The sequence below is a fragment of the Myotis lucifugus genome, unplaced genomic scaffold (assembly GCF_000147115.1).
Source record: "Myotis lucifugus unplaced genomic scaffold, Myoluc2.0 scaffold_7, whole genome shotgun sequence".
NCBI lineage: Eukaryota > Metazoa > Chordata > Mammalia > Chiroptera > Vespertilionidae > Myotis > Myotis lucifugus.
This window is the reverse complement of record NW_005871055.1, coordinates 8,851,329-8,874,297: the sequence shown is the minus strand read 5'-3', so window position 1 is coordinate 8,874,297 and position 22,969 is coordinate 8,851,329. Positions and strand designations below refer to the sequence as shown.

General features: G+C 37.0%; 1 long non-coding RNA gene and 1 pseudogene across 1 annotated transcript in view; one reads left to right on the top strand and one right to left on the bottom strand.

Moving 5' to 3' along the window:
• LOC102442415 overlaps positions 1-22,969 on the top strand; it is a 78,833-nt gene that overhangs the window by 10,671 nt on the left and 45,193 nt on the right. The gene's annotated exons all lie outside the window — the stretch shown is intronic.
• Positions 10,787-11,314, bottom strand: LOC111824480 (annotated as a pseudogene).

The following is a 22,969-nucleotide window of genomic DNA, read 5'->3' as shown; positions in this document are numbered from 1 at the left end:
GGGCAGAATGGAGCGGGATGGCAAAAGATTTCATCACGCCACTCAGAATGACATGCAATTTAAAATTTGTTAATTGTTTATTTCTGGAATTTTTCATTTAATATTTTCAGGCTCCGATTAACTGTGGGTAAGTGAAATAATAGAATGTAAAAATGTGGATAAGGGGGGCTACTATTTAAATAATTGGTCAAATAAGTGTTGTAGAACTGAAAAGGGAAGTACTAAGGTAATGGAGTAACTTCAGGAAGGATCTACTAGTGCTGGTACTGGATAAACACAGGGAAGACCTGAAGTTATTAGAACACAGAAGTTATGAGAAAAGACTCAGCAGAGCTGGAACCCTGACCTCAGAGGAGGGGTTGCTGCCCATTTGCTAGTGGTACCTCTGAGAGGGTATGTTGAGGCTGGATACAGGAGAGTACAAAATACTAACTGCTGCTGTCAAGATGAAGGACCATAACTGGGGAAATGCTGACAGGTACAGAAAACCAAGGAGCAAGTTCTTGTTCTCTCTTCTTGACTCTTAGTCTTTCTCTAATGCCTCTTGTTGAGAGACTGTAGCAGGGATTCAGCTGGTAAAGTAGAAATGTAGTTTAGTTTGTAAAGTCCCAGTCCCAGCATCACAAAGCAGAGTATAGAAAGGTTTATTGCTAAGAGACAATAGCTTAATAACTGGCAATTAAGAACGATTTCTAGGTTTTTGCCTTAAGCAAATATATGAAAATAATGCTGTTGACTGACATGAAGGAGACAAATTGAATTGGGGAAGAAAATGAAGAGATTTGTTTTGAATGTGCCATCTTTGAGGTCCTTATTAGCCATCTAAATAGAGTCCCCAGGTAGAAGGTTGGACATGAGTTCAGAGCTCAACAGAAGTATCAGGGATAGAATACAAATTTTAGAAGTCCTAAGAATATAGACAATATACCGAAAAATTGGATGAGATGACCTAGGGCAGTGGTCGGCAAACTGCGGCTCTCGAGCCACATGCGGCTCTTTGGCCCCTTGAGTGTGGCTCTTCCTAAGCCTTAGGAGTACCCTAATTAAGTTAATAACAACGTACCTACCTATATAGTTTAAGTTTAAAAAATTTGGCTCTCAAAAGAAATTTCAATCATTGTACTGTTGATATTTGGCTCTGTTGACTAATGAGTTTGCCGACCACTGACCTAGGGGGAAATGAATGTTGATGGAGAAGAAAAAGAGTGAGGAACATGCATGAGAGTAAAATGACCTGGCAAGAAGGTAATCATGATCTCAGCAGGAGCAGCTTAGGTAGAGCTGTGAAGACAATAATCCTGAATTGAAGAGATATGTAAAGTGAGGAAGTGGAGACTGCAAGTATACACAGTCTTTGAAAAGTTTTGTTATATAGGGGAGCAGAAAAATGGACTCCTACTCACCATATAAGTAGAGGGGGACATGGGGTCTAGGGTGATGCTATTTTTAGGATGGGAAATATTACCGTATGTTTACTTATTGGAATAATCCAGAAGGGAGGGAGAAATTGAGGATGCAGGGAATGGAGGGTATAATCACAAGAACATAGTCCTTGACTATGGAAGATAAGATGGGATCCAGGGCATAAGTGGAGGGTCTTGCTTTAGATAAAAGCAGGGATAGTTGATCCTTTATAAAGGAAGAGAGAGAATATATGAGTAGAGATGAAAGCATGTTGGTAGATATAGTATGAGAAACATACGTTTCTCTTGTGACAGCTTCTATTTATCAATGAAACAAGAGTTTGAAGTGAGGAGCAGGGAGATGTGGGAGATTTCAGAGAGAAAAGTCATAATTGTCTTGGAGCATTGAACAACGAGTTGACTAAGGTGATGTGCTGGGATTACCAGTTTTTCCTTTTGGTGAGAAGTCAATTCCAGCCATGTCTATTTCATTTCTTGCTATCCCAAATTTATTTGTTTTGAAATAACAATATTATTTTGGCCTTCGTTAGTTTAGGTTGTGGATATTTTCTGGTTACTTCTAGTAATGTTGTTAAAAGAATTTTTACTGTTCTTTGTTTTGCCCATTTTGTAAAGTGTTTGGGTAGGAATATTTTGTGGTCTTCCTTCACTCCCTATCTTTATCTGAAACTCTAGAAAAATGTTTTAAAATAGATTGCACTATGTATTTTTTATTTCACCCTACATATCTATAATAATAAAAGCATAATATGCTAATTAGACCAGACATCCTTCTGGATGTCCTTCCAAACGACCTTCCAGATGAAGCCAGAGCTGTGAGGGAAGCCCAGGTCCCAGGTGCCTGCTGGTGGCCTGAGGGGAACCCAGGTCCCAGGTGCCTGAGGGAAGCTGGTGCCAGCAGCCGGGGGAAGGAAGGCCTACTCTTGCACAAATTTCGTGCATCGGGCCTCTAGTAGGAATATAATAGATAAGAAGTCATAATTATGTTATATATTATTATAATAGCCACCATTTACTGTGCCAGGCACTTTGCATATATGATCTCTAAAACTTACAATAACTCTACAAGGTAAAATGTTGTTGCCAGTTATTTCCCCAAGAAACCTTTTTTACTGGTGATGTCAAATCACAAAATATTACCTGAAGCTCACAGCTGGCCAAAATAAACAAGCTAAGAACAAATTTTTCTCTCTTTTGTGTTAGAAAAAATTTAGCACTTAAGAGAATATTCTTTTTGATGTACAAAATAATAGTTTGCAAAAGTGCACCACAGCTGGTTTGGCTCAGTGGATAGACCGTCAGCCTGTGGACGAAGGGTCCTGGGTTCAATTCCAGTCAAGGGCATATGCCTGGGTTACAGGCTCGATCCCCAGTAAGGGGTGTGCATGAAGCAGCCCATCAATGATTCTCATCACTGATGTTTCTCTCTCTCTTCCTCTCTGAAATAAATAAAAATATATTTAATAATAAGGAAAAAGTGCACCACACAAACTAGTGGCAATTTTATGGACAGCTTTTGACATCATACCATATCATTAAACTCTTGTTGGGGGAGTTATTAACTGACAGATTCAAGGAACTTGGTAAATGAATTGAGGTATCTCCATCATCAACCATCAACAAACATAGTGAGAGCCCACCATATCAAAATAAATAAATTATACTAAACCATTATAATTACCTAAAGCTCACGCAGCTGGCATCAGTTATAGGATATGTATCACTGTTTGTTTTGGAAAATCCATTATTTGGATGTAAATAATATCAAACTTTTCTTTTGGTCAATAATATTTACACTCACATGATGATACTGAAAACATCATCTAATCTAATAAAATAGAAACATGCAAATTGACCGCACCTCCGCTACGCCCAAGCCACGCCCACCAGCCAATCAGAGCGACTACATGCAAATTAACCTAACCAAGATGGCAGCCACGGAGCTGGAGCAAGCAGGAGGCTTGGTTGCCCCAGTGATGGAGGAAGCCAACCTTCCTGCCTGCCCTGGCCAGCTATGGCCTTGGCTCAAGGCAACAAAGTTTCAATTATAGAAGATAAATAAATCCCAGACACCTGCTTCCAGCCAGCCTCCACTGGGAGTTTGGGTGGCTGGGGGCTGTGGCCAGCCTGCAAACAGCCATCAGACCCTCACCCAGGATGGCCACACCCTCATGGGGTGAGGGTCCCCGCTGGGGGGCTTGGCCAGCATGCAAACAGCCATCAGCCCCTCACCCAGACTGGCCAGGCATCCCAGCAGGACCCCCCCACCCTGAAGGGGGTGTGGCCAGTCTGAAAACGGCCCTTAGCCCCTCACCCAGGCTGGTCAGACACCCCAGCGGGACCCCCACCCTGATCCGGGACACCCTTCAGGGCAAACCAGCCGGCCCCCACCCCTGCACCAGGCCTCTATCCTATATAATAAAAGGGTAATATGCAAATTGACCCTAACAGCAGAATGACTGGGAATGACTGGTCACTATGACACACAGTGACCACCAGGGGGCAGATGCTCAATGCAGGAGCTGCCCCCTGGTGGTCAGTGTGCTCCCACAGGAGGAACTCTGCTCAGCCACAAGCCAGGCTGATGGCTGCCAGTACAGCGGTGGTGGTAGGAGCCTCTCTCACCTCCTCAGCAGTGCTAAGGATGTCCGACTGCAGCTTAGGCCTGCTCCCAGCTGGCAAGTGGACATCCCCCAAGGGCTCCCAGACTGCCAGAGGGTTGTCTGACTGCCAGCTTAGGCCCAATGCCCCAGGGAGTGGGCCTAAGCCAGCAGGTGGTCATTCCCCGGGGGGTCCCAGACTGTGAGAGGGCACAGGCCGGGCTGAGGGACCCCCCCTGAGTGCACAAATTTTTGTGCACCAGGCTTCTAGTTGGAATATAATCACATATCTATGACAAGTAATGATTTTCTTTGATTATAAAAGTTGTACACATAGGTAAAGAAAATTTTGAAAATATTTTTAAATGACAACAGGAAAAAATAACCAATAATTCCTTTATTTAGATGCAAATGACTTGCAATTCACTTATTTCCATGTAGTTTTTTAAGCTTATGAAGTTTAAACTGTTTGCTTGAGTACACTGCCTTTTTTCATAACAATTTATCAGAAATGTTTCCTCAAGTTATTTGAAACACTGCAAAAATATTTTCAATCACTGAAATAGTCATTGAGTACTATGCTTAAGTGGTCATTAAAGTTATTTTCCTTACTTTCTTATAAATGGTGTTGTTATGAACTTTTTGATGCTTAAATCTGTTTTAAATTTCAGATTATTCCCTAAATTAGGATAAATTCCTAGAAATGGTCTATAATGCCAACATTTTAAAGCTTCTTCATCTGGCAAAATTTTGCTGTAAAAAATATTTTAATTCTCTATACATATTAATATTGAAAATAAATCTAAGGAGAAAAATTTAAGTGCACTGACTTTTAAAACTGAGGTCATTATTTAATTTAGGCTCAGTGTTTTGTTTTTGTTTTGTTTTAATATCTTACCTTCAAGGAAAAATGTGCTTTTAAAATATTATTTACTTCTTTTTGTCAGGTTTTAAACTTACACTTAATTTGAGAATATAAGTTTAAATGTATACTTATTTCAGCCTAATGCTTGTATTTTTCAAGGCATACCGTCTTGCCTTTTTTCTTTTTTTTATTTCTAAACATGTTCACCCAGCAGTGCTGCCTCCTGACTTATCATCAGTTTAATCTCACATGTACACCACTAGTTCATGGTGTAAGTGTACACATTCATCTGTGGATAAAAATATAAAAAAATTACTTGTCAAGGTAATTCCCAAACTTAGCAAATTTGGCACAAGAGTTTTAAGAGTCCTAAATTAATATTATAAATTTGTGCTAGACTGAAATGCAGAGCATATGAAGAATAGAGTAGATTCACCCAATTCTAAAATTAATTTTGAAAGGCGATAGAATGACAAACTTGGGGAAATTTCCAGAATAAATCTAGTCAAAGTAAATAAAGGCTAATAGCGTTTCAGTGGCTATCATTTATTCATTGATTCACTTACCTATTGAACTTATTGAAATACTTACTGAACATCCTTTACATGTCAAACGCTTGCTAAGCACTGGAATCAACAACAACAACAAAAAGGATATAGGCCTGCCCTCTGGAAGAACATTCTAGAGGAAGAGACAGACAAAAGCAAATGAATAAATAAAATAGTTATAAGTTGTAATCTAGTCACTTCCATTACTCAATATTATTTATGTGAGACAAAGAAATTATTTGAGTTCTTTCCCAAGAATTTTTAAAGTTGTACTGAGTAAGAAAACAGTTAAAGATTTAGAATTATGAAAAAATATAGATGATATCTACAGATATTTTATGACTGATCATTATCATTCTCTTGTGCCCTGTACCACCTACTCTCCCGCTTCCCTCCCCCCAAAGTAAAAAGGATAGACTAGGATAAAGTTCATACTCTTTGGCCTAACCTTCTGTATTCATTTATCCCTGATTTTGCTTTCCAAGGTTTCAGTTACCAGGGGTCAATGACTATGGTCCAAAAATATTAAATGGAAATTTCCAGAAATAAACAATTCATAAGTTTTCAATTGCACATTGTATGGAGTAGCATGATGAAATCTCATGCCATCTAGCTCTGTCCTACCTGGGATGTGAATCATCCCTTTATCCACAAGTATATGCCATAGGCCTTTTAGTCACTTAGCAGACAACTCTGTTTAGATCAACTGTTGTGGTATTACAGTGCTTGCATTCAAGTAACCCTTACTTTACTTATTGATTGTCTCCAAGTACAAGAGTGGTGATGCTTGGCAATTTGGATGTGCCAAAGAGAAGCTGTAAGGTGCTTCCTTGAAATGATGAGGTATGTATGTATAGGAAAAAATTATAGCATATATAGAGTTCAGTAGAATCCCGGGTTTCAGGCATCCACTGGGGGGTCTTGGAACATATCCCCTGTGGATAAGGGGGGACCATTGTAATCTGGTCTGACTCAGCCTCAAATGTAGCATGTTGTAGTAGAAGGTACAATGTGCCAAATTTGGAGAGTAAGGGAACCTAGTTTGCACCAAGTGGCAATGTTGGGATTGAGACTTAGATGAGACATTTAATTTTCCAGAGTGTCAGTTTCCTTTGTAAAATGATGGATTTTGACTAAGTGATCTCTGAAATCCCTTTAAGTTTTAAAATTCACTAGTTATGCATCTCTCCTTGAAACATTTCTTCCCAGTATAAATATGCTCCTATTTATACTGGGAGTGGGGAGGAAATGGCATGAGGAAGAGTACAGGGTTGGAAAGAATAAGATTGATTCCTGTTTGATAGGAATAATGGATTTATAGTCTATAATGACTATTTTCTCATATTATTGGATATTTTAAAAACATGTTTTTAATATCTGCTTATCATTTCAACTTATGGATATACCAAAATGTATTTATTCATAACTCATTTTAAGGATTATTTCCTAATTTCTATAATTTTTAAAAATGTATCTTTATTATTTAAAATATTACAAATGTCCCCTTTTCCCCATTTACCCCACTTCCATCCTCTCCCCAGGCCTTCACCCCACTATTGTCTATGTCCATGGGTTATGCACTTATTTATGTAAGTTCTTTGGTTGATCTCTTCCCTCTCCCCCACTTCCCTCTGAGGATCCTCAGTCTGTTGTATGCTCTGTTACAATCCACATGTGTAAACTAGTATTTAAAATAATACTGCAAGTTTTCTCTTTTGTCTTGTTCTTTTGCAGGGGGGGAAAGTGTTATTGTGATTTCTTTATCTACTCCAGCTTATATGGCTTTCTCTTAACATTCAAAACTTCACTTTGGACAATATTATAGAGCCTTTCCTTTCTCCTTTATAAAACGACATCATCCCTGAGTGAGGTCCATATTTCTGCAGCTCTCTTATAGCAAAAGAATGTGAATGAAAGCCAATTCCATGCCTGCATCAAGTCTGGATAATGTATATTTTAGTTTTAACCAAAGTTGAAATCCATGAGATCAGAATCCCACCAGCAAACAAACAGGTAAATATTCATTTCTGTCAACTATACCCAAAATGTGATTTTTGGGTAAGCACTACCATATATGACTTAGTCAACTATGACTAAGATAATTATGACTTTGGTGATTTTTCCATGATCCTAAACTTACTGTAGTATTATTACATTGAAACATTAGAGTATAAGTATATAAGAGAAGTAAAACTTAAGATTTTAGCCCTGGCCAGGTAGCTCAGTTAGTTAAAGCATTATCCTGATACACCAGGTATGGGTTCAATCCTGGGTCAGGGCACATAAAAGAATCAACCAATGAATGCATAAATAAGTGGAACAACAAATCGATGTTTCTCTCTCTCCCTTCCTCTCTTTAAAATCAATTAAAAAAAATTTAAACTTAAGGTTTTATCTGCTAAATTCAGTGAACAGCTAAATTTGGTGAATAATTAAATCTATTTAGGGTTTTTAAACTTTTTTTTGCAATATGGTATATCATTTCAATAGATATCATTATCAGTGAGGTGCCATCTGTGTCCCTATCTGTTACTAGTGGGAGTGGAGCTCTTGGGGTACTGCAGGAATAAGAATTTCCTGAGGCCACATGGGAGGATAAGGTATCTTGGAAAGCTTTATTGATGATATAACATTAAGGGAGTTCCCGTCCAAGGTCCCATCTCCCTCCATTCCACCACGGAAAAAGTCCCATCTTGTCTTCAGTAGAGCTAGAATTAAAGCCACTGCCCAGAGTTTTTGCTCCATATTCATAGTCCAGTCCAGCATCTGGCTAGCTTAGCTGTGCTCCCAGCTGCAGTGGCATATGGGGTCCACATGGCCATGGGACATGTAGCTTCTTAGGCCACATGGCAGGCAAGTGCGGGATACAGAGCAAGCGAGTCCAAGGAAGCAGGAGCAAATCAAGAGAAATAAGAGCAAGCAAGAATTCCTTTGTCTGCGTATTTTAACTGGGAGCTTACTCAATGAACCCTTTAGCGTTCCAAGTGCTTGCTTTGGCCCCAGCCTCCTAGCCAATTATCTTTTTTTTCAGGCTAGACTGACAGGCAAGCACCTTCCCTATGTCATCCCAACTTCACTGTGCACCAATGCTCCCATCTTCCTCTTTGTTGGACCCCCCTCCCCCAGTGATTTGCGGGGAATGGACTAGTGGTTCCCTGGGGAATGTGAAGTGGCAGCCTCCTGGTGAAGTTGCCCAGATGACTGTGCTTACAATGTCTGGCCTCCCCTTTGCTGCTTTCCTATAATTAATATTAACTAGCTAGTTATGATAGTAACAATATCACATTCTACATTAGCTTTGCTACTTCTCCACCAACTGAGTAATCAAAGAAGTGACACACTGCTTTAAAATTACTCTAAAAAATATCCTGACTGAGTGAAAAAATATTTTCAATTTAACAGTTTTTGTTTAGGAGAAGAGTAGAATCTTTGTAGTCATAAATATAATTTTAGTGAAGGGATCTTTGAGGTCTTATAATCCAACTCTCATTTACAGATAAGGACAAGTGAAACACAGTTCGTTTTTATTACTCATACCAGTAAGTCTGGGAGGGGGGGGGAGTGCAGGGGGTAGTCCCAACACACTCTTTTGGTCTAATGCATGCCAGAGGATCATAGTTTATAAGAACAGCGGGTAGCTAACACAGTTGAACAAATCTAAGAAAGATGTCTGATTTGATTCTGATTTTCCCCTTACCATTTTTATTATATGATCCATTCCATTCCACCTTAATCTGTTACCACCAACACAAAAGGGAAGTGCCTTTACACAAATTGATGTTCATATGCAATAAAAGAGGGAAGTGGGTGTTAGTTTAACGAAGCTACACCATTGCACAACTCCTTGGGGGAGGGGGAGGAGCATTTATGTCTATCCATGTGTATACATACCTGTAGCCTCTACTTTATTATTTTTTTAGAGTAAGAGAGGGAGAGAGAAAAACATCACTGTGATCGAGAAAAATCAATCGGTTGCCTCACACAGGTGCTCCAACCAGGAATGAAACCTGCCACCTTTTGGTGTACAGGATGATATTCCAACCAACTCAGCCACACCAGCCAGGGCCACACCTATAGCCTCTTAAGTGTGCTTCAGAAAATGCCATTTATATACATTACAATGTAAATGGTATCCCCTGCAGTTGCGCATCACAGGGACACTGCAAATAGGTGTTGTGTGTGTCATATTAATCAGGGTAGGCTAATTGCCATAACAATCAATCCCCAAGTGTACAATCAATGACTCAAATTTATTTCTTGCTGAAATAAACAAGTAGTTCAATACTTAGATTCCAAGGTCTTTCAGTACCTAGGCTTTCAATACCAAATTCCAAGGTATCCCTGTCGTTTTTTCTCTATTTCAGTCTGTTGGAAGGGGAATTTTTTTTAGGCAGGGGCATTGAAAGTAGTGCATATAACTCCCATTCTCATTCTATTGCCCAAAATTTAGTCACATGCCCACACCTAACTGCAAGGAGGCCAAAAAGTGAGAACATGGATTTTGATGTCTAGCTAGCTAGCAGTCATTGCTCATGTGTGTTCTTTCTCTCTCTCTCTCCTCTCTCTCTCTCTAAACACACACACACACACACACACACACACAAATAAACTCAATTATGTTTCAAATAGAACAAGTTAATAGTGAAGTAAAGGGACTTTTATTTAAGAATTGTATTCACTTCTACCCTTTCCCTCCTTCAGGCAGAATTGTTAATGAATATGTAACAATAGTCAACTGAAACCTCAAAATGAGGGGGAAAAAAGCAAATTTTTGCAAGCATAACATTTATATAAAAATATATACTTTAACATAAACATATATATGGGGTGGTTTGGCTTGGTTTTCTTATTCCATTAACTAGTCAGATTCAGAACTAAGACTCATGTCTGGTTGCTTGTTTTAAAAGCCATCAAGCTCCATTTTAACTACACAATTAGTAAATGATGTTTGAGAAACATTCAACTCTGTATATAACAAAGATAAGAATTCCAGAAATGAAGGCAGCAGTCAGTTTAGTGTTTTTTTCCTTTGGGTAAGTTATCATTTACTTAAACTGTTCTCAAATTATTCTGTTTTTAATAGAAGCACTGCATGGTTGCACTTCTGAAGTCATAAACAGGAAGTGTAATATATAAATGTCAGTAAAACTAAAATTCAGTTCTATGGTTTGATGTTTTCTACCCTTCATATTTTATTTTTCCCCCTCTTATTAATACCATATTTATTTGTCTTCCCTCTGTCAAACCCTGAGCCAACCACTTTCCCCAGACTGCCTGGGAAGGTATAAAGGAACATACAGGGCAGACAAGACATGGGAGAAGGAACTATGGGAGGTGGAGACAGCTCCTTCACATGGTGAAGCAAATGAGAAAGGCCACCATCGGGCAAAAGAGCTCCATGGCCTCTGACAGGGCAAAGCCCAGAGGGCATAGGCTAAGAGCCTGTTGCTCCTAGTATAACCAATGATGAGGCTCCCAAACACAGTCCCAATCCTAGCCCCTACTGTGGCAGCCCCAGCCCCAATGAACTTGGCTCTTGTGTCAATGTCCCTTGAAAGGTGCTGGTTTGGAAGCTGTGGCTAGAAATAGGTCAGGGGAGCTGCTGAGGTTCTCACTGTCAGTGTCTCAGGTCGTTTCAGCACCACTGCAGGCAGTGATCAGTTCAGCAGCACAGAGGTGCTCCTGACCTAGGAGGGGGTGGAGAGAAACTTGATCCAGGGGTACATTTTTAGGGGATGATGGGATGTGGTAGGAGAGCTGCTCCCAATCCAGAGAGCCCTTTATATTTTCATGTTAATGTCTAATTTTGTATGTACTTAGAAACTACATAATGGCAAGTAGTAATATTATCTGATTGATTTTCTTTGACAACCAAACTCTTTGGGGTGTAAGGGAAATATGTGGGATAACCTAAATGTTGTACACTTTCGTGGAGGAGGGAATAGAAATGACCTAGAAACTGCTGTTTATTTGGCATCATTAGAAATTGCTTTAATGTATAGATTACCCAACTTTATTGTTGCCAGAAGACAGTGCAGATGGACAGAGGACAGAGAGTGAATGACTAAATTTAGCTAGTTGAAAATCTTATACTTTGTACAGTCTTATGACACCTCAACCATGCCTTGACTATGTTCTACTACATAAATTCCTTTGTGAGGCAACTAAGAAATAGCTTAAGTATTGTAGAAATCCAGGATATTATCTCTCGTCTTTGAATAAATTATGGTTTTGTAATAGTTAATAATATTTTCTATCTAACACTATTTCAGTGTCTCTGTTAAACAAACATTTCTATGGAGACTATGAGAAAAGATTCAAATTGACCAGTCCAGAGCTTTTATATTATATTAAATATTTCTGGAGATATGTTACCAACGTATAGAGGTTTCTGTAACTTTAAAATGTTTTTAATTTTCTAAAATGTTTCTTTTCTTAATTTTTTCTTAAACTAAACATTGGAGAAACAATTTTACTCAAAGTTACAATATATGAGCCCTGTCCAGTGTGGATCAGTTGGTTGAGCATTGTCCCTTAGTACGTGGTTCTCAACCTTCTGGCCCTTTAAATACAGTTCCTCATGTTGTGACCCAACCATAAAATTATTTTCGTTGCTACTTCATGACTGTAATGTTGCTACTGTTATGAATCATAATGTAAATATCTGATATGCAGGATGGTCTTAGGCGACCCCTGTGAAAGGGTTGTTCAACTGCCAAAGGGGTTGCGACCCACAGGTTGAGAACCGCTGCGGCTTACACTGAAAGGTCACAGGTTCAATTCCCGGTCAGGGAACTGGCACACAGTAAATGATATATTTGTTCATACTATAATTCTTATTAAAGCATCTATCCAGTACTTGCCCCTTAGTATGTTTCAAATAAATGTTAATTCCCTTTTATATTACAATTGAAATTATTTTCCTTTTCTCTAGATACATTTTAAAAAATATATTTATTAAGCTTTATTAAGGCATAATTGACATTCAATAAGCCACACATGTTTAAGGTATACAACTGATAACTTTTAACATGAGTATTTAAAGTGTACAATTGATGTTTTAACATGTATACACCCATGAAACCATCACCAGAATAAGACAGTGAACATATCCAACATCCCTGAGGGTTTCCCTTGCCTCTTTGTAATCCTTCCCTCCTTAACACTTCTCTCCTCAGGCAACCCTGGTCTTTTGCTCCTATAGATTAGTTTGTATTTCCTAGAATTTTTTATATATAGAACTAGAGGCTTGGTGCACAAAAATTTGTGCACTCGGGTGGGTCCCTCAGCCCGGCCTGTGCCTTCTTGCAGTCTGGGGCCCCTCGGCGGCCCCTTCCACTGGCTGCTGGCACCAGTTTTCCTCCAGCGCCCGAAACCCAGGCCTTCGCTTTTCGCCCGGGAGGGGCCGGCGCAGCGGGTCAGCGCTTAGCTCTGCGCTGGGGGCAGTGCCGGCATGGCGGGCGAGGGGCTTAGCTCTTTGCGGGCTTCACTCTTCGCTTGTCACGCTGGCCTTCGCTCGCTGCACCTGCCCGGGGCCAGCGGGCTTCGCTCCGTCGCTTGGCGCCTACATATGCAAATTAGCCGCCATCTTTGTTGGCGGTTAATTTGCATATCGTGCTGATTAGCCAATGGGAAGCGTAGCGAAGGTACGGTCATTTACCCTTTTTGTCTTTTATTAGATAGGATCATATGGTATGTTCTCAACTCTTTGTCTCTTCACTTAGAATGTTATTTTGAGATTCATCCATGTTGTTGCATGTAATAGTTCATTCCCCTTTATTGATGAGTAGTATGCCACTGTATAACTAAATCACAATCTGTTCACCAGTTGATGGGCATTTGAGTTGCCTCTAATTTGAGACTGTTAAAAATAAAGTTGCTATAAACATTCATGTACAGATCTATGTAGGAATACATGCTTTCTTTTCTTGGGAAAATACCTAGACTGAAATGGCTAGATCATATGTTGGGGTATGTTTAACTTTTTTCAGACATCGACAAATTGTTTTCCAGACTGATTGTATAATCTTACATTCCTACTAGAAGTGTATCAGAGTTCTGATTCCTCCACATCTCAACATCACTTTTAATTTTAGCTGTTCTAACAAATATTTATACCTTTTTTATGTATACAGATAACTAGTAGTTGCATCATGGTTTTACTTAGTGTTTCCATAAAGACTAATGAGATTAATAAAGTTGAATGCCTTTTCATATGCTTGTTTATTATCCAGGTATCTTCTTGGTGAAGTGACTATTCAGGTCTCTTGTCCATTTTCAATTGAGACTTTTGTTTTCTCATTGTTCAGTTTTGAGAGTTTATTTTCTTGATACAAATCTTTTATTATATGCTTTGCAAATATTTCTCCCAGTCTGTGGTTTGTTCTTTCTTTTAGCAATGTCTTTTAAAGAACAGAAGTTTGTAAAATTTGATTAAGTCCAATTTATCAATTTGTTCATTTATAAAGTGTACTTTTGGTACCACATCTAAGAAATCTGTCTAACTCAGAATCACAGAAATTTTGTTTTCTTCTATTATAGTAACTTTAGGTTTTACATTTAGATCTGTGACCACTTTTGAATTAATTTTTACATATGGCATGACATATGAATTAAAGTTCATATTTTTGTATATAGATATTCAATTCTTCCAGCACCATGTATTGAAAAAAAATATACTTTCTTCATTGAATTACCTTTGCACTTTGTCAAAAATCTGTTGTCCTTACATATATGGGTCTTTCTGAACTCTGTATTTTGCTGCATTTATCTGTTTGTCTATTTCATACTAATGGATTCTATTTTGATTACTGTAGATTTATAAGTCTTGAAATAAGGTAGTGTCAGCCCTCCAACTTTGATCTTTTTTCAAAGTTAGTTGTTTCGGCTATTCTAGATTTTTGCATTTCTATATAAATTTTAGAATGAGCTTGTCAATTTTTTTAAAAGCCTATTGGGATTTTAATTTGGATCATGTTGAATCTATAGATCAATTTGGGGAGAACTGACATCTTAACAATATGAATCCATGAGTCAGATATATCTTTCAATTATTTAAGTCATCTTTAATTCCTCTCAGCAATATTTACAGTTTTCAGTGTACAGATCTTTCATGCCTTTTCCTAGATTTATCCCTATTTCTTTTAAAAAAATCTTTATTGTTGCAAGTATTACAAATGTCTCCCTTTTTCCCCCATTGACCTTCTTCACCCCACATCCACCTCCTCCAGGACTTTACCGCACTATTGTTTGTGTAGTGCCCCCTCCCCTAGATTTATCCCTATTTCATGAATAATCATCAAAGTCATTGCTCCTCAAACTTTTTCACAAAAGTGTAGTTAATAGCAGAGAAGAATGAATAATTGCCTAGAAGATTGGACCCAAGCTATAATTTTCTTTAGTTTCATGTTTTGTCTTAAATTTAAATAAATGTTGCATGATATACCATAATAATACTATGTGTAGTATAAATATACTGCTTATAGATATCTTAAAAAATCTCTGAGTAAAATTGATAACTGAGAAGATGCCTCATGTTTATTCAGTCACTTTTAACACCCTGGCATAGAACAAGTACTCCTTTCCCCAAGCTGAACTTTTACAGGCAAGGTTCTAGACCAGGGGTGGGCAAACTTTTTGACTCAAGGGCCACAATGGGTTCTTAAACTGGACCAGAGGGCCGGAACAAAAGCATGGATGGAGTGTTTGTGTGAACTAATATAAATTCAAAGTAAACATCATTACATAAAAGGGTACGGTCTTTTTTTTTTTTTAGTTTTATTCATTTCAAACGGGCCCGCGGGCCGTAGTTTGCCCACGGCTGTTCTAGACTATTCATGGTTGTATAATATGCTCCTTTTCATTTTTCTCTTATACAATTTAGCCTAAGTATGGCAGGGAGTAGATTAATTGATGCTTGCCCACTTTGAACTTGGGAGTGTCACAGGTACTGAAAATTCAGTATCATCTCCAACAGACTGCATTGCTTCTGAAGGCCCCTTAACAATATATCATTTTCCTTTCTCCTTTGATTTTGATAAAGGGCCAAGAATAGATCTATTTGTATTATTTATAGTCTTTTTTATTATTTAAAATTATTTCCCCAAACAAACATTTTAATGGCTAGGATAAAAAGTTAACCAACCCTTGGTATATTTCAGACCAAATATGGTATATGATTTACCATTCTGGGTGTCACTTTTGAGAGAAGCCCTATTAACCTGAAGAATAACCAGAAGAAGGGAGCCAAGATAGTAAAAGGTTTAAAATCATAAAGCCATCAAAGAAACAAAAAGAATTTTGGGGGAGTGAGGATTCAGTTATCTTCTGGTTGAAAATAAGGGTTATCACATATAGGTGGAAATGAATTTGTTCTCAGTAACTACTGGGGGCACTCTGACAATGGTGGCAATTACAGAATCATGCTTTTGCTGTTAAGATTCTATGACTCCACATCCTCGCCAGCACTTGTCATTTGTTGATGATAGCCATTCTGACAGGTGTGAGATGGTACCTCATTGTCATTTTGATTTGCATCTCTCGAATGATTAGTGACTTTGAGCATGTTTTCATATGTCTCTTGGCCTTCCTTATGTCCTCTTTCAAAAAGTATCTATTTAGGTCTGTTGCCCATTTTTTGATTGGGTTGTTTATCTTCCTTTTGTTAAGTTGTATGAGTTCCCTATAAATGTTGGAGATTAAACCCTTATCGGAGATAACATCAGCAAATATGTTCTCCCATGCAGTGGGCTTTCTTGTGCACTGCTGGTGGGAATGCAGACTGGTGCAACCACTGTGGAGAACAGTATGGAGTTTCCTCAAAAAACTAAAAATGGAACTCCCATTTGACCCAGTGATCCCACTTCTAGGATATATTCCCAAGAAACACCAATCAGAAAAGATATATGCATCACTATGTTCATAGCAGCACAATTTACAATAGCTAAGATTTGGAAACAGCCTAAGTGCGCATCAGTAGATGAGTGGATTAAGAAACTGTGTTACATCTACACAATGGAATACTACTCTGCTGTAAAAAGGAAGGAACTCCTGCCATTTGCAACAGAATGGATGGACCTGGAGAGCATTTATGCTAAGTGAAATAAGATAAATATCACATGATCTCACTTATTTGTGGAATATAATGAACAACATAAACTGATGAACAAAAACAGATCCAGAGACAGAAAGGCATCATTCAGATGCTCAAACCTCAGAGGGAAGGTAGGGGAGGGTGGGGGTAAGCGGGAATGATCAACCGAAGGACCTGTATGCATGCATATAAGCCTAACCAATGGACACAGACACCAGGGGGGTGAGAGCATGAGCGGGGATAGAGGGGGGCAATGGGGGGATAAGGACACATATGTAATACCTTAATCAATAAAGAAAGAAAAAAATCAACAACAATAAGAAATAATAAAATAGAATAATACTAACAACATACTGTAATAAAAGTTATGTGGAAAAAAAAAAGATCCTATGACTCCAAACCTGAATAGGTTAAATTTTCTTTATTAGACTCTTATGAAAACTACATTATTTTCAAAACATTGTTTTTAATATTTAATCTAAGGCCAGCATTGTCACACGAATTTTTTAGAAAGTAGATAACTGCAACAAATGGGTTTATCCATTTCAAAGTATCCTTATTGGTAAAAAGAGGGGAAAGTTCAAACTCCTTCAATAAATATTAGCCATTATTAATTGTAAAGGAATTTTAGATCAGTAGCTGGTTGAGTCTTTCTCATATCTTACCACTCACACTGACTCTTACTCTTCTCTCTTCCACATTTAGAAGAACCTTATAATTACAATGGGCGTACTCAGATAATCTGGGATAATCTATTTTTAGGCCATCTGAGTGGAAACCTTAATTCTATTTGCAACCCTGCCATGTAACATAACATATTCATAGATTCTAGGGCATGAACGTCTTTGGGAGGACCATTATTCTGCATGCATATAACTGTTCATATACAGTTTTTCCTGTTTTTCTTCAGTATCTTACATCAGGCATCATCCTTTTCTGAAATTATGCAAACCTGTGTACATGAATCTAGAGAAAGGATTTATAACTGTCAACAAATTCTCAGTTTCAGAATCACTGGACTAGATCATAGAACACCAGTGTTCCTTGGAAGCATAGTTTGGTGGTGTCAACAATTCCAAATTTTAGATTGGCCTTTTAACATGTATATTTTTAACTTACATTAATATGGGTTGATAGTTTTTGCTTAAGTATATTTTTGTCTGTGTTTTTAAAAATATATTATTTATTTATTTATTTCAGAGAGGAAGGGAGAGGAAGAGAAAGAGATAGAAATATCAATGATGAGAATCACTGATAGGCTGCCTCCTGTACACCCCTTACTGGGGATTGAGCCTGAAACCCAGGCATGTACCCTGACCAGGAATCGGACTCTGACCTCCTGGTTCATAGGTCCATGCTCAACCACTGAACCACACCAGCCGGGCATTCTCTGTGTGTTTTTAGATGTAGTTATAATCATGCTAATTATACTTTTTTATATCTTGCACTTCATAACATTTTCCATGTTGATATGCATCATTTTGTGATGATGCTAATAGCAAATACAGTAGATATTCCATAACTTAATAATCTTCCTATTATTAGACATTTCATTCTCCTACTCCCTTTTTTTATTATTATATTTAATGCTTGAATGAGGCTCTTGTATAGATTTTCCCCCATATTTTGGATTTATTTCACCTAGACTAGATTCCTGAAATTAGAGTTTCTGAAAGGAAAAATATGAATATTTTTATAACCCTTTTTTATATATCACTAAATTACTTTCCAAAAGGTCTGTTTTAATTTAGATTGCCACTAGCCTTTCTTTACTTTACTGATACCACCAATGTGAGGAGGGTTTTGTTTTGTTTTTTCATGTTTCTTGGATTTTCTAATCTGTTCTCCAGTATGCTTGTTAAAGTAAATTTCTAAAATATAAATCTGATCATATTACTCATTGGTTTAAGAATTTCCAAGTGCATCAATATAAAGGTGATATGCAAGGCCCTTCATGGTTTAACCTCTATCCACTTATCAGACTGAACTTTCTCACCTCCTTCAAAGACACCTAGGCAACAAATCACATTAACTACCTGAATTTTCGAGAACCTCCCTGTTTTTTTATACTATAGTGATTCTGCTTAAATGCCTCTATAGCCTATTTCTACACTCTTTTACACTGGGGTAACTCCAATCCTTTAAGGCTCCACTAAGGTATCCTTCAAGACAGCTCTATCAAGCTGTACTTCAAGACACAGCTCAATTGTAACCTCCTCCTGTAAAGGTTTTCTGAGCCACGTACTCCTAACCTGGATTATAAGCTCTTCCTCTATATTTATCAAATTACAATTTTAAAAAAATTTATGGTTCTTCCATTAGACTTTCAGCTCCTTGCTAACAGATACTACATTCTTTTCATCTTTATTTATCCAATTCTGATATGGTAAATGCTTGGTTAATTCTGTGTGCTAGTACATATTAAACCCATCAAAACATACCTACATTGTGAGAACTGCTATTCCCACATCTGGGAAATCTTCCAATAAACAAGCAAATAAATAAGAAAGTCAATTAGGAAAGCTATATGCATAAAAACGTTCAGTTCAGAATTTTTAACAAAAGCAAAATACTGGAAACAACTTAAATGCCAGAAATAAATGCATGGCAGAATTGGCTAAATGATATGAAATATGTAGCTCAGCCATTTGGAATGAAGGTTGTAAAAATGATATAGTAACTCAGATGCTTATGACATGTTAAGTTGAAAAAAGACAAAATAATTTTGCACTAAAACCCTATAAAAATATATGTACAGACATTAACTAAAAGGGAAAATGAAAAATGTGAGCTGTTTATGTGGACTATGGTTTCATTGCCTTTATTCAGAACTTCATGAAATTGCTATGACATTTCAATTATAATAAAAATAATTTAAAATTAAACACATGTCACTAACATATACGTATATATTGGTGTATTCATATATATCCTAGCTCTGCCTCTGAAAGGTCCAAGAAGCAGAGATACCTTAGTATCAACGAGCATACCTAGCCTTGGTCTCTAATACAGTTCTCCACTAAGAGGGCTCCTTAGAGAAAAAGTTAATTCCAGGGTGGGGCAGGGTAAGGATAAGATAAATATGGAACATCTTATTATACCACAAAGTTAGGAAGTGTTTTTTAAAAATGATGTAGGCATGTCACAAAGACACAGGAGCCAGACCAAAGGTCCTCCCTCTAGCTAAATCTGGGACAATTTGAACAGTGAAATAATTTACAAAATGTACACATATAAATATAGATAGAACATACATACTTAAATGGTAATTTTGATGAAGAGCTGTATATATCTTCAAATGTCTCCCCAGAAATTGCTTATTAATTGCCAGGAAGAAAAAAACAACAATACCTAACTATACAGTGGAAAACTCAAGCCACATATGGATCATGTAATCAAAATTAACATAATCAGTGAGGGACAGATGGATATCATGTGCTTCCAGAAGTGATACCCTGAGAAGGACACATATTATCTGCATAGTAATCCAGTTGAACTGTATAACCTCAATCTGATCATGAGGAAACATCAGACAAAAACGAAATAAGAAATGTTCTATTAAAAATGGGGGTGGGAGACAAGCTGCATTCTTCAAAGATGTCAAGGTAAAGATTTTATTTTTAAGGCTATGAAAATGTTCCAAAATAAAGGATGTTAAAGAGTCAGGACAACTAATGGCAGTACTTAGCCCTAGAATGAATCTGTGCTGGAGGGGGAAATGCTATAAAAATCAACCTACAAAATTGGGATATCATGGTAGATTAAAATATTACTTCAATGTAAATTTATGAAGTTTATAAGAAATACACTCTCAAGCATTTAGGAGTGAAGGACCATGATGTATATAACTTAACCTCAAGTGTTTCAGAAAAAAAAATTATATATGAACATACATAATTGTGAAAAGAGAAGCACTGTGCATAAGAGGAAGCAATTTCCTCCCAACGTTTTTTAAATTTAAAATTATTTCCCAAATAAAAGGGTTTGTTGTTGTTTTTTAATTAAATCCCCCTCAGAGAAATAAGACCAACAAGAAAATAAAAGGTACCCATCTAAATAAGTTTTTTTAAAAACATTCAATAGTGTATATAAGTTTTCAAGTTACCGTTCAAAATGCTTTCTTCTTTAACAGTCTTCATTCTTTCTTAAAATATGAGCATACCTACAAATATCACAATTTTATCTAAATAAGTTAATATGTTGAAGCCAACATACTATCAGTTGTAGCTTACTCATTAGACATAGCAGGAGGGAAAAACAAGCATTGAAAGTACAAGACTTCTGTTCTCCACCCTACATCCATATTTACTATTTGTTGACTAGTGACTGCATTCCAGTTTCCAAGTAAAACTTCGGATTTTAAATTATGACTTCAGTTCTACTGTTATTACAAGTAAAGAGTATGCAGAGACACAAACTGGATAGGTTAAAGGGGTGGGGGAGATGAAAAAAGCTGAAAACTGCCCTAATTGAGTACCTAAATAATCAAGTTCTTTCTTTTCATAAAGTACATCATTTTGTGGAGTCTTAAAATTTGGAGAAGGTATTCTTACTAGTTTCTTACCTGTGAATTTTATAGTCTAAAGTTTAGACTCTAAACGCTTTTTCTTTTTTTTTTTTTCCTTTGAAATTCAACTCAGGAATTTGCACCCCCTTGTGGTCAAATAAAACGTTTCATTTTTTTCAATTGGGCTTTTTATTCAGGCATAGGAATCATGTTACTTGATTTTGTTTTCTCCCGTTTTAGTGACTCAAGAGCTTTAATTAAAGATTTTGGGTTTATTAAAAAAGATTTTAAACAAAATAGCTTAAATCTAAAAGTAACCTCCATATAAACTTTAGTCTGTGCAAAATGGAGATAATAATTGCACCCACCTCATGCGTTAGTATGAGGATTCAAGTGAAAATTGCACATATACTTAGCACAGTACCTGACAGAGTAGGCACTCAATGGTATTATTTATAAACAACACTATCAATTTTATATTATCATTCTCTTGACAGACTGTACTAAAAGGGAGCTAGATCAAAATTTACCAATTCATGAAGTTCAATATAGTCTTGAAAATAAGTTCCCCAAATATATCACTTATCTAGGCTTCCCTAGCTGATTCTCCCCAAAGGTACATTATATTTTTAAAATACAAAGAATATGTAATTATCTCTGGATGACAGAAATTTGGATGGTTTTTACTTTATATATTTTAGACCGGCCTGATTTTTTTTTAACTTTAATATTTAGAAAGAGCAATAAAACCATTCCATTTCCAGGTTACTCTTATGAAATGGTAAAACAAATTACCTTTCTGACAGAAATCATTACTCATATTCGGCAAAAATCATAGGTCAGGCTAATTTGTCATTTTAAGGGACTCTTGAACACAAATGCTAATTCCTAATGGCACTAACTACAGTTTGACTTTTAAAACACCTCTTAAAGAAGCCATTTTAAAAGACCAATGTTAAAGACTACTAGCTAATATTTACTAATATGCCAAGCACTGTTCAATGCCTTAAATATATTAGCTCATTTTCATCGTTACAACCATCCAACGAGGCACTAGCATTACTGCTTTAACAGAAAATCAAAGTCAGAAAACGTAACTCCTGTAGGGTCACAGCTAGCAAGTAGCAGGGCTGGGATTCAAACCCAGGCAATTTGATTCCAGAGTCCACTTAACCAGTGCACAAAAGTACCATACACATATAAGATACACATACTACTTAGCCATGTTACTTTTAGATTTTAAATTACTAAAATCCATTTCTTTTTTATTGTACCTTGATAATGCAAATGTGCCAGCCTTCTTCCATTTCCTCACTTCTTAATACTTCCTGCACTTATATATTCATTGTTTTAACCTTCATATGTCTTCATATTCTTAAACACAAGTTGTTTTGCAACAAAAACTGGAAGGAAAACAACAACACAACAATACCCCAGATTTAAACTGTTGGATTCTTTAGAAACTTCATTATAATTTGGAATCAGGAAAAAAGTAACCAATCAAAAATAATCTTAAAATCTATTAATTTCGGATCAATCGCAGTTTAAAAAATTTTTTTCATCTTAACTAGCCTGTGGGCATAGGATAACTCTACCAAGCAAGTGAACTACTGAAAGAAATTTTTAAGGAAAGTGTTAAAATACTGACAAGTTTATCATCATTTTACTTGCATCATAGCACCTTGTTTTTAAGGTGGACACAGATTTGCCTAGGTCTTGTGCTTCCACTTACTAGTTGTAACACTTTGGGGCAAGTTTCTTGATCTGAGTCTTGGGTTTCATGTGTAAAATGAGGATATTACCTACTTCTTAGGGCTGTTGTGAGATATAAACAGGATCTATCCATAAATAGTTTAGCACCGTGCCTATCACAGACAATATGTGGTAACTAGGTATTATTACTTTATCAGTGTGTCACACAATGGAAACCCAT